Below are 11,552 nucleotides of genomic sequence, written 5' to 3'. Positions count from 1 at the left end.
CCAGTTATATCCACAAGTTCATCCGACAAAAGTTTCGATGATTAAAAAAAATTTTTTTTTGTAAAAAGCCGAGCGAATAAATTATTTTTTTAATATAAAAAAAAAATAAAAATAAAACCATGAAAAAAAAAAACCTGAGAAAATTTATTCTTTGTTATTTTTTTTTTTTTACCAATTTTTTATTTGCTAAAAAAATTGTTTCTATAACAAATAAAAAAACTTAAATGAAAATTGTTTTTATTTTCTTTAAAAAAAAATTTACAGGTATCGGAATTGAAAAAAAGATATATCAAATTTCCGATGCCAAAAACGATTCTTTTAATTTTGTTTTTATTTGATTTTATTTAAAGCAAAATCTTCTACCACTAATAATAAAATTATAAATATTTATTGCTTTTTAACTATTGATAAAACTAAAATCGATACATCATGCCTCACACAAGTATTTTTACGTTTGATAAATTTTTTTTTTTTACATTGACATCACCACTTATCAAGGCCAAGAGGCCACTCGAGGATAAGGGTTAAAGAGTGTACAGTAGAAATTGGACAATACAGTAATCGTTAGTAATGGAAATTACGTAAATTTGTTAACTTATATGGAACGGCTCATCAAAAACTTGTTTACGTTAGACTTGAACACAACCATATTGTAGTCAACTGGAAAGCAGGAAAACGGAAGACAATTACACAGGCGTGCAGTTCTAAGAACGAAGCTTTGTTCATAGAATCTACGTTTAGGTTTAGGCACAGATAAAGAGTGGGGGAAATTATTGATAGTGTTTTCAGCTAGTCTAGTGTTTCTTGTAAAAGTTTGACGAGGGGAGGACCATAGATTGGAGCTTAACCGAGCACTTGCCATGAAAATAACGATAAAGCAGAGACAAACTCGCAACATCTCTTCTGTGAGAAAGAGGTTGCAGGGAAGAGAAAAAGACATCCCTACGAGGCTATAAAGTCTATTTTGAACTCTATCAAGGCAGGACAAGTCCTTTCTAGCAACTCCTGCCCAAATATGGCAACAGTACTCCATCCTTGGACGTACCTGGCCCTTATATAGATAGAGAATTGCATCAGCAGTGAGATATCTACTGGATCGATAGAAGGATCCCACCATTTTTCCAGCGGTCTTGGCAACAGATTTAATGTATGTGTTCCATTTAAGATCAGGAATGTGGAATTGTCTTCCGTTTTCCTGCTTTCCAGCTGACTACAATATGGTTGTCTTCAAGTCTAACGTAAACAAATTCTTGATGAGCCGTTCCACTTAACAAATTTACTGAAATTTCCATTACTAATGATTACTGTATTCTCCAATTTCTACTGTACATTCTTTAACCCTTATCCTCGAGTGGCCTCTTGGCCTTGATAAGTGGTGACGCCTATTTAAAAAAAATAAAAGAGGAAAAAAGAAGTGCACTTATTGATCCGCGCTATTTTCAAGTTTAATTAAAGTTTTATGATATGTTTTTTTATTAATTTGTAAGGTTAAAGTACAGAATAGGTACAAAACACCCTACCCTCCCCAGGTTAAGAATGGCTTTCTAAATAAGAACGTTATTATTTCAGCACGAATCAATAAGTGCACTAGAACCGGGTTTTTTTTTTTAAATAATATAAACATTTCGGGTTTGTGTTACTGTACACATAGATTGGAAAAAGTTGTCAAAAAACAAATATCTAACAAATAAATGTTATCAAAGGCAAGATAAGTTACTTTTCTACCTAGTTTGAGAAAATGAGTTAAAAATAAAACACTATAGAAAATAGTGTTAAAAAACCTACCGAATATATGTCAGCCCATGTCACGGTAACATATATAGAGCGAGTTTCTAACAGTATTTTGTATATTTTTTATTTTTAACTCATTTTCCCAATCTTACTGTGTTCAGTAGAGAGTTTGATAACATTTATATATTATATATTTGTTTTGTATTTTTTTTTTCAACTTTTACGCTTTACGGATTAACCTTAGAATTTCCACAGGTCTCATTAGTTAAAACGAATTATTTCGCAGTTCAAATTGGCGTGAAATAAACAAATCTGACTGACACAGGGTTTGCCATTTCCGGTTGTCGCCGCCGACAACGCTCTTATATTTACAATCGAAAGCGTCGCCAAGTTCGTTCGTCGCTGTGTCTGTGTGTGTAGGAGTGGGGGCAAAGTTGTAACATTCAATAAAATCAACAGCTTTAATTTCTATGAATCGTCATTCGCGTATCGGTGCGAAGTCGAGTGTCGGCGTTCTTGTCTCGTTGAAGGAGAAGTAAGTTTTTTTTTAACACAGTTGAGTTGGAAATGGATTTCTGCACGTGCATGGCTGGACGATAAGAATAACAATACAAATAACAATAATTATTATCTTCAAGTCTCTTCTTAAAGGGGTTTTTCGGCTGGCTACGAAGTTACAACTAGCTAATCGACACTCGACACTGTCAATGAGTTATACGAAACAGACGGACTGTTCCGCTGTATCAAAGTTATTAAGTGTGGTTAGACTGAAACTCATCAAAGCCAGTAATCTAAGTTTCAACTAGCTAATAGACATTATTCGGCACTTTCAATGAGTTATGCGATCACCGCCACTTGTCCAAAAACGGACTGTTCCGCTGTATCACAGTTATTAAGGGTGGTTAGAGTGTAAGTCATCAGAGCCAGTAACCTAACTTACAACTAGCTAGTCGACATTCGACACTGTCATTGAGTTATGCGATACACTGCTAATTGTCCAGATACGGACTGTTCTACTGTATCACAGTTGTAAAGGGTGGTTAGACTAAAACTCATAAGAGCCAGTAATCTAATTTACAACTAGCTTATCGACAGTAGACACTTTCACTGAGTTTACGTGTGTGTGTGTGTGTGTGCTTCGTTAACATTCGGACCGTCCATTTTAAAATCGTTCGGGTATGCTGAAAACGAATATCGACAGGATAATTAGCACAGACACGTAGTTTTCGATATATTAATGCGTTTATTTTGAAATGTAACTCACTGGCAACCATGTTTGAACAGGCGGCATACGAAAGGGACCAACCCTCAGTTTGTTCAGGTATGCTGAAAACGAATATCGCAAGGAAAATTAGCACAGACTGACTATAGATTCACCATCAAAGTATCGAAATATTTTTTTTATTTTATAAAGGAATCACTACTTATCAAGCCCCAGAGGCCACTCGAGGGTAAGGGTTAAAGTGTGTACAGTAGTCAATGGGACAATATCATAGTAATCGTTAGAATGTAAATTTGGTAAATTGGATTACTTAAGAGGAACGGCTCATCAAGAACTTGTTTACATTGGACTTGAAGACGACGAAATAAAAATATAAAGTTGAAAGAACTAGCGAAAAATATCATTTTAACGATGCCTTTCAAATCGTAAACTGCTTGTTTACATTTGTGTACATTTTTCGAAGATAATAAAAAGTGTAAAAGAAAGCAAACCTTTAGAATCCTAAAAAGATCTCCCGGAAGCATTTTTGCAACATGAAAAATATACAAACCAAAATAAAGAGAGGAGGAAACCTACTCAAAAATATGGTTTATTACATCGCCTAAAAAAAAAGAAGAATCGGGGCCTCCAATAATACGATAATTTGGTGGGGAAGTAAATTGTTCTCTTTTTTCTAACTTGGTTTTAAAAAGTTTTTATTGCTAACATTTATTTTCATAAACTCTAACCACACCTCACAACCCTAATCCGGCCGGTCGGGAAAAAAAGTTGTTATTTTTTTAAATTTTGGTGAAACGCACGCACGCACGCACGCACACACACATAAGCATATCGCTTGTCACCAAGCTAAAGAAGAGAGAGAGAGAGAGAGAGAGAGAGAGTGGGGGAAGGAGAGAAAGGGTCGTGTTCTCTGCACTGCACGTGCCGGGGTCAAACAGAAGTTAAATGAAATCGATTATAAATAGCTCGACAAAGTTGTGTCTGAACTTTTTATTCTATGAGATTAATAAAACGAAATAATCGTGACCCGTGGAAATTCCACGGCGAATATTTCGCATTCAATAAGAACAAAACGAAAAAGTAGTGAACAAATAAATATATAAGAAAATTAATGTTACCAAAGGCAAGATAAGTTACCCTTCTACCTACCTAGATCACATTTTTGTTGTTTTAACTTATTTTAAAACGTTTATTTAACACAAACAAAAGTAGCGCACAGTTTTAAGTTAGAACAATAAATAAGTGTCTGACATTTTATAGACATCTTGTGAGACTCGATAATCGCTCCAAACTCGAAAATTAAGCAAAATACTGGTAGCAACACATCCAATAAATGTCAGTAAACGTTCGAACATGTTTTCTTTTTCACATTAGCGAAACTCTTATCAGAGCAAAAGCGAAAATGAGAAGCAAACACAAATGAAGAAGTCGGTTTTTATCGTTGAGCACAAAAACAAAAACAAAAACAAAAAAGAGTCTCTAATCTAATAGGCCCCGTGCTATAGGTCAATCTCCAAAGTCTGTCCCATCGCCTCGGTGTTGCATCCTTGTTTACAAGTACTTTAATGGGATGTGCTCTGATGAACCCATAGCACTTATACCACCTCGACGTACAATGGCAAAATCACAGCGGTTTCACTGCTGGGGTCCCTAAAGGTCGGAAATCCTTCTACTCTAATAGTGTTTACTTTACGCAGACTTGCTATCGTATAGAAAAGTCGGTACTTAGTTGGATACGGGGTAATATTTAAAGATAGCGACCAGAGAAAAAAAATAGTCAAAAGGTCGCAACCAGGTGAAAAAATAGTAAAATAGTTTTATTTTGCTTTTATTAATTATTAATAAACGAATGAATCATTTCTATTTAAAATCCATTAAGTATTATGCATGCAAAACTTAAAAAACAAAACATGTTTCTAATGCATCAACATTATGTGAACAAGCTAAATCAAAACTAAATAAATTTGACCTGATGTCGAGTTTATCTAAAAGCGATACTCGATTTTTCACTCGGAATTATTCCTCGTTCAATTCAAGTTTCACGACATATTGATTACATTGTTAGATGACTGTACAAAGAATAGATTTCTAAATAATAATGTTTTTATTTCGGCACGGTAGCACAACTGCATAGGATGCATATATTTTTTTCAAGGAGAGGTTGGGGTGTTTATACTACGCTGGGGTAGGTCGTAAGAATAACCGTTTTTTTCCCTTCATTCTGACCAAAGACCATTTGCTGCTAACCTCTCTGTTTCTCTCTCTCTCTCTCTTTCTCTCTCTTTCTCTCTCTCTCTCTCTCTGGCTTCTCCGTGCTCGTGCTACGAAGTTTATATATATATATATATATATATATATATATATATATATATATATATATATATATATATATATATATGAGAGAGAGAGAGAGATGGAGACAGAAAGAGAAAGGGGGAGAAGGGAGAGAGAGAGAGAGGGAGGGAGACAGAAAGAGAAAGAGGGGCAAAGGGGGAGAAAGAGAGAGAGAGAGAGAGAGAGAGAGAGAGAGAGAGAGAAATATGTGTGTCTACGCTCTCCGCCATCACGTCAACGAGGAAGGGAAAAGAAACGGAGACAGCTGAGAGGCACACACTCTATATAAACTCACACATACACACATACTTGCATAAACACACATACACGCACTCGCATAAACACACACACAAATACTTAAACACACCAACACACAAAAACACAAATCATTACTCTGTGTGTGTGTGTGTGTGTGTGTGTGTGTGTGTGTGTGTGTGTGTGTGTGTGTGTGTGTGTTTCGCTCCCCAGCTTTCTATATCATCTCCGTTTGACAAAGTTTTAATATTCAATACATTAAATCAACAGCTATAATTTATATGAATCGTCCTTGTATTTAGCTTGACTTTCTCAATTCAAATTGAGATTCGCCATTTTGATCCCAGGCAAAGAACAATTTTATTAGCGTGATGGTGCGAAGATCGGGGTGGCGACAATAAGTCGAGTGTCGGCATTCTTGTCCCTTTGAAGACGAACTAAGTTTTGGAAAAAGTTCAGTCTGAAATGGATTTCTGTTTACAACACACGGCCCAGGTTGGCCGATAAGTCTTCAAGTCTCTTCTTAAAGGGGCTTCTCCTTTAAGAATTTACAACTAGTTAATCTACTGAGTTATGCCAAACAGACGGACTGTTCCGCTGTATCACAGTGTGGCTAGACTAAAACTCATCAGAGAGTAATCTAATTTACAACTAGCTTATCGACAGTAGACACTTTCACTGGGTTTACGTGTGTGTGTGTGTGAGTGTGTGTGTGTGTGTGTGTGTGTGTGTCTCTGTGTGTGTGTATTTCGTTAACATTCGAAATGTTGATTTTAAAACCGTTCAGGTATGCTGAAAACGAATATCGCAAGGAAAATTAGCAGAGACAAACAGTTTTGGAGCTAGTTTTATTAATGCGTGTATTTTGAAATGTAAATCACTGGCGACCATGTTTGAACAAGCGGCATATGAAAGGGGCCAACCCTCAGTTTGTTCAGGTATGCTGAAAACGAATATCGTAGGAAAATTAGCAGAGACAAATAGTTTTGGAGCTAGTTATATTAATGCGCGTATTTTGAAATATAAATGCATAAACACACTCATACACACACTTTCATAAACACACACACTCGCATAAACACACACATATACACAAACACACACGTAGACACCAACACACCAACACAAATCAACTTTCCGTTAGAAGCTGTCATGGGGTGGGGACGGGTGGGTATCATAAGTGTCAAGTATATATATATAAATATATATATATATATATATATATATAATTATATATATTATAATTATTTTTTAATTTTTTATAACTTTTCAAAGTTTCGGCTGCTAACCTCTCTCTCTCTCTCTCTCTCTTTGTCTCTCTGTCTCTGTCTCTGTCTGTCTGTCTGTCTGTCTCTCTCTCTCTCTCTTTCTCTCTCTCTCTGGCTTCTCCGTGCCACTGCCACTAAGTTATAAATATATATATATATATATATATATATATATATATATATATATATATATATATATATATATATATCTTATAGAGAGAGAGAGAGAGAGACAGAGACAGAGAGAGAGAGAGAGAGAGAGAGAGAATATGTGCTTCCACATCAAAGAGGGGCAGGAGCATAAACAGAGACAGAAGCACACACAAACACACACATACATACGCACTTTCATAAACACACACACACACTCGCATAAACACACACATACACGAACACACACGTACACACAAATACACAAACACAAATCAACTTTCCGTTAAAAGCTGTCATGAGGTGGCAGGGGTGGGTGTCATAAGTGTCAATCGAATTTGAAAGTTTGTTAACGAAATGGATTTATTTCAACTTCGTTTGACACGTGCCAATTCTCCGGCCCTTCACCCCCCTCCCTCTACCTGCCTCTCTCTTTACTAAGACTTTTCGGTTGGGGTGTTTTTGCTACGCTGGGGTAGATCGTAAAAATAACCGGTTTTTTTTTTCGTTATTAAATTGTAATTTTTTAAGAAATCATTACCTTAAAAGTTAAGGAAGCCATTCTTAATGTAGAGAGGGGCATGTTAACTATTCTGTACTTTCATCGAATAATTTAATAAGCAAAAGATAGGATAAAATTGAATTTAACTTGAAAATTTTACCCAAAAATGTCGCAGAAGTTTTCTTTGATATTTCTTATTTTACAAGCTGCCCCAGCGTAGTATTAACACCTCCAATCTCTCCATAAGAACGGCTTTCTGAAAAAAAAACACCCCCAAGAAAGCCGTTCTTAACATGGAGAGATTGGAGGGGGTATTCCGGAAGTCGTTCTTAAAATGGGGAGAGGAGGGCGTTTTGTAACATCAAATGTTAAATAAAAATAAATAAAAATAAGATAAATAAAAAATAAATAAAAATAAAAATAATAAACATCAAATCAAATAAAAAAAACGATCAATGTATAGTATCTGTTAACGAAAATATTTTTTTTTTAATTATTAGCAAATAATTCAAAGAATAGATTTCTAAATAATACCGTTTTTATTTCGGCACGGTAGCATAACTGCATAAGATGCATATACTTTTTAACGTTTTCGTTTTTTTCCTATTATAATTATACGCATATTTTCTTGTGTCTATGACGTAACTGTTCCTTACTTTGTCTGTATCAATGTTACAGCATATTCCAAATATCACATCAATCTATAGAGTGGTTTAGTTAAGTGATATTTTAAGTTTTAATTGAAGAAAAAAAAACAGATACTACAGTTTGATTTTGTCCAAAATGTATGGATAGAAATATTTCTTTCCACGTGGCTATAAATTTCCGCTAAATTTCGTCCTTAGCGGAAATATATATTTATATATATATATATATAAATATAAACGAAAGCAATATGCGGCGATCCCAAAATGTCGAATATTTAACATTTCAATGTCGGGCAAATTAAATAGATGGGTGACCCCCATTCGTAACTCGTAGATATGATTTCGACGTGATATAAAAAGTTTTAAAAATGAGCGACGGCCTCGAGAAGCCGCCAAAATAAATCCTAGCTTGTTCTGTGTTATAGGAGGAAATATGGGGAGTTGATGGCCTTCGTCGCATAGGGTAGAATTAGCTGCAAAGTTCTTTGCAAATAGTTTGGCCTTGTCTGCCGCTGACGAGATGACCTCTGGTCCATTGATAATGGTTGGGATAGAACGCACACTTCTGTTCAGGATCCTATTTGTTATTTGCCAAAACTGGTGGGAACCAAGCCACTGATCAGCTACCTTGGATTTAACAGACTGGGCATATAGCTCTCTTGCATTTTTTATTACTCTTTTACAGTGGTTGCTGGCAGTCCTGAAAGCAGCTTTAGTCTCAGTGCATCTATTACGTTGGTAGCTATGGAAAAAGTGATTTCTGTGCGCGATAGCAGCAGCACATTCTGGGGAGAACCATGGCTGGCTGTTAGGTTTTTGTTTGTTGGAATTTTTTAGATGGTATGAATTGGTCTATGCCTACAATTAACCATTCGGCCAGATCTGATACTATAGAGGACACTTCCTTTTTAAACATGGAGTGCAGAGGTAAATCAGATATGAATGTACGGAAGCTATCCCAGATATGAATGTACGGAAGCTATACAGTACGGTGGAGGGGTACGTCTGGGGGCTTCTTACATTTCATTTTTATCTTAACTGATACGACGGAGTGGTCGGAGGATCCTAGAGGAGAATGAACGGAACATGAACATAGCTCAGGGGAAGTTGAGAGAAAAAGGTCTAGGAGGCTTGCATATTGACCGGGTGTATGTCCCTGATAGTAGTCCCCCCCCTACATCAAAGGTGTACCGTGCCTTGTTTGGAGTGAAAATGTAAAAAAAAAAAAAAATCTTACTGCTCAACTCCCCACAACTATTCTCCTGTAAACATTATTGCGATTGGTAGTAGTTCTATGGCGGTTACCATAATGTAATTCTTGTTGGGTAGGTCACCATTTTGGCGGGTCCGCCTTTTGGGGAGTCGTCGAAATTAATATTTTATATTTTATTAATATTAACATTTTATATTCATTTCAGCGTACAAGTCGTATCGGGTTATAGAAAGTATTGATATTTTGGTATTATTGTTAATAGAATACTTTAATCGTTTTTTTTATTACTTTCGACTGTCAATAAAGTAAACGACGGAAGGGAGAATGATAGATATTGTATAGGAATAAAAACAGCCAAATATTTTTATATTTTTATGATTACGTTGGTGATCTTTTTTATACTAATTTCACCATGACATGTAAGTAAATAATAATGTTTTCACCTGAAATGTGGTTGTTTAAAAGTTCACTTATTTCTTTTTCTTTATATCTTTTTGCTGATCTAGTTCTGTTACGTTGATCGTCACCCGTTCAAAGATGTCCTTCGAACGTGCCAGTTATATCCACAAGTTCATCCGACAAAAGTTTCGATGATTAAAAAAAATTTTTTTTTGTAAAAAGCCGAGCGAATAAATTATTTTTTTAATAAAAAAAAATAAAAATAAAACCATGAAAAAAAAAACCTGAGAAAATTTATTCTTTGTTATTTTTTTTTTTTTTACCAATTTTTTATTTGCTAAAAAAATTGTTTCTATAACAAATAAAAAAACTTAAATGAAAATTGTTTTTATTTTCTTTAAAAAAAACATTTACAGGTATCGGAATTGAAAAAAAGATATATCAAATTTCCGATGCCAAAAACGATTCTTTTAATTTTGTTTTTATTTGATTTTATTTAAAGCAAAATCTTCTACCGCTAATAATAAAATTATAAATATTTATTGCTTTTTAACTATTGATAAAACTAAAATCGATACATCATGCCTCACACAAGTATTTTTACGTTTGATAAATTTTTTTTTTTTACATTGGCATCACCACTTATCAAGGCCAAGAGGCCACTCGAGGATAAGGGTTAAAGAGTGTACAGTAGAAATTGGACAATACAGTAATCGTTAGTAATGGAAATTCGGTAAATTTGTTAACTTATATGGAACGGCTCATCAAAAACTTGTTTACGTTAGACTTGAACACAACCATATTGTAGTAAACTGGAAAGCAGGAAAACGGAAGACAATTTCACAGGCGTGCAGTTCTAAGAACGAAGCTTTGTTCATAGAATCTACGTTTAGGTTTAGGCACAGATAAAGAGTGGGGGAAATTATTGATAGTGTTTTCAGCTAGTCTAGTGTTTCTTGTAAAAGTTTGACGAGGGGAGGACCATAGATTGGAGCTCAACCGAGCACTTGCCATGAAAATAACGATAAAGCAGAGACAAACTCGCAACATCTCTTCTGTGAGAAAGAGGTTGCAGGGAAGAGAAAAAGACATCCCTACGAGGCTATAAAGTCTATTTTGAACTCTATCAAGGCAGGACAAGTCCTTTCTAGCAACTACTGCCCAAATGTGGCAACAGTACTCCATCCTTGGACGTACCTGGCCCTTATATAGATAGAGAATTGCATCAGCAGTGAGATATCTACTGGATCGATAGAAGGATCCCACCATTTTTCCAGCGGTCTTGGCAACAGATTTAATGTATGTGTTCCATTTAAGATCAGGAATGTGGAATTGTCTTCCGTTTTCCTGCTTTCCAGCTGACTACAATATGGTTGTCTTCAAGTCTAACGTAAACAAATTCTTGATGAGCCGTTCCACTTAACAAATTTACTGAAATTTCCATTACTAATGATTACTGTATTGTCCAATTTCTACTGTACATTCTTTAACCCTTATCCTCGAGTGGCCTCTTGGCCTTGATAAGTGGTGACGCCTATTTAAAAAAAATAAAAGAGGAAAAAAGAAGTGCACTTATTGATCCGCGCTATTTTCAAGTTTAATTAAAGTTTTATGATATCTGTTTTTTTATTAAATTGTAAGGTTAAAGTACAGAATAGGTACAAAACACCCTACCCTCCCCAGGTTAAGAATGGCTTTCTAAATAAGAACGTTATTATTTCAGCACGAATCAATAAGTGCACTAGAACCGGGTTTTTTTGTTTTTTTTTTATAATATAAACATTTCGGGTTTGTGTTACTGTACACATAGATTGGAAAAAGTTGTCAAAAA

The sequence above is a fragment of the Euprymna scolopes genome, chromosome 46 (genome assembly GCF_053919585.1).
Source record: "Euprymna scolopes isolate OS-2025 chromosome 46, ASM5391958v1, whole genome shotgun sequence".
In the NCBI taxonomy this organism is placed as follows: domain Eukaryota; kingdom Metazoa; phylum Mollusca; class Cephalopoda; order Sepiida; family Sepiolidae; genus Euprymna; species Euprymna scolopes.
Note: the sequence above shows the minus strand (reverse complement) of the source record.